The following is a 2,427-nucleotide window of genomic DNA, read 5'->3' on the forward strand; positions in this document are numbered from 1 at the left end:
ATAGTAAGTTAGTACTAAGATAATTAGATAAGATAGATCCCCTTTATATAGATTATCTATAATATTACTACCTATAGCGTACTAAAAATATCCCTAGCCGAAGTATTACTAGGATTCTAACTAGAACTAAGAACGTTAGTACTAGATAGGAAGATAGAAACCTATAATAACGCTAAAAGCTATATAAAGGAAATACTAAAGATACGAGAAATACTAAGAAAGCGCCTAGAAGAGTTAAAAACTATAATAAAGTAAGCCTACGATAGGAAATATATAGAGAAGTCTTTTATAATTAGATAATAGGTTATACTAAGAAATAAATATATTAACTTAAGACGACTATATAAAAAGCTAGATAACCGCTATATAGGACCCTTCGCGATAGTAGGTATAGTAGGATAATAGGTATATTAGCTAATCCTTACGCTAAGATACCGTAAGATCTACCTTATATAATATACTTTAATATTAGAGCTATACTATAGAGATCCGCTAAAAGCTTAAAAGCGGCCTAATCCTATACTAGTAGATAACTAACCTAAATAAGAGATTAAGGAGATCCTTATTAATAACTATAAAAGCGCTAAATACCTTATTAAATAGAGAGGATACGGGTATAAGGAAAATACTTAAGAGCCGAGAGAAAACGTAGAAGATATACTAGTATTTAAGAGCTACTATAATAAGAAGAAAGAACGGCTAGAGTGTATAATATACTGAGGAAGATCTATAAAGAAGAAGTTAATATAATCTAGGATCTACCGCTAGATACGTTCCGGAAAGGTTAGAAGGACCGGAGTAGACTTAAGAATACCGAACCTAATAGCTAACTACCGAATAGACCTCTAAAAAATAACTAGCTACGCTAGTATACGCTATAGATAGATTAGAGGAGGATCTAGAATACTAGTAAAGATAAAGAGCGGACGAAAAATATCCTAAAGAGACTATAGATATAGGATAAGGATATATAAGAGTTTATTACCGAAAAATAGAACGAAAAGTAATATAGCTAATACTTTTTAAAGGTATAACGTAATAACTACCTATACTAGATAAGTAACCTCCGAGATATATCTATATCCTTACCGCTATATATATAACCTAGTCCGAGGAGGCGCCTAAAGCTAACCTATAACCCGACTTATTAATAAAACCTACGTTAAAGAGGGTAGAAAAGATAGGGAAGATAGAGAGGGCGTAGCGTAAGAAGAACCGAAAGGCGTAACTATACCTATATAGATATCTCGAGTTAAAGTATTCCGCGTATCTTAAAACCCCTATATAATCGTAAGAAACGATATATTCTACGCGGGGGTAGTATAGGGCGCTAAGATATAAGTATTAGCTTAAGCGTCGAGTCTAGAATTAACCTAAGGAACTTTAATAACCGCTAATATAAGCGGAGGTCTATACTTACTATTATATAAGACTACCGCTTTCTTATATAATAGTTATACCGGGGAGTATTAACGTTAATCCCGCTAGGCGGAGGGATATATATATACTTTAGGTTATATCTAAGATAGTCTATATAACACTAATACTATATACTTATAGGGTTAGTAGGGGAGACGATAGCCGGAAGGGCGTAATTATTAATAGAGATATACGTCGTACTTACGACCGGAGGAAAGGGAGCTACTATAATAAGTCGAAATAACCTATAGTAAGAAAAGCGAGACGACGAAAAGCTATAAGAAGAAAAGTAAAGCGACGAAAAGCTATAAGAAGAAAAAGCGAAAGGACGAGGAAGTATAGAAAGAAGAAAGCTATAACTCGAAAAGAGATAAGTAAAAAATATATAAAGAACTTAGATTATACGCGATAAAGAGAGATAACGCTTAAAGCTCTAAGTCTATCTATACCTTCTACTATAAAGATAGATTACCCTCTTTTAGATAGCTAGATATATATACTATTTTCGAACCCTCCCTATCTCGACTATAAGAGACTCTCGACCCCCGACCCTTAGCTACGAGGACGTAGCTCTTTAAGGAGGGGGAAAATATTACGACCCTCTACTAAGAGAGTGCCTTATAGGCTAGATCCCGCCTAGTCTAGTAATCTAGAACCCGTGACCTAGTAGGGGTAGTATAACCCCCCGCTAGAGACCGCACTAGAGAGACTAAGTCCTACCGGGTTAGGTGACCTAGTCCTATAACCCGCTAAAGGTTATCTATATAGAGACTACTAAGGGAACTTAGCTCTTTAGCGATTAGTTTATAAATATACTAGCACCCTACTATTCCTTCACTCTAGTTCTATATTACCTACTAGGACCCGCTAGCACGCCGGTCCTAATAATAAGATACTTAGTTTAAATAGATACCGCTATATAAAGAAGCTTTTAATAAGCTAAAGAAGCTACTAATAACTACTCTAATCTTATAATACTATAATCTAGCGTTACCTACCTAAGTTAAG

The sequence above is a fragment of the Penicillium paradoxum genome (assembly GCF_028828445.1).
Source record: "Penicillium paradoxum strain IBT 22861 chromosome Unknown utg000002l_segment0_segment0, whole genome shotgun sequence".
NCBI classification, from domain to species: Eukaryota; Fungi; Ascomycota; class Eurotiomycetes; order Eurotiales; family Aspergillaceae; genus Penicillium; species Penicillium paradoxum.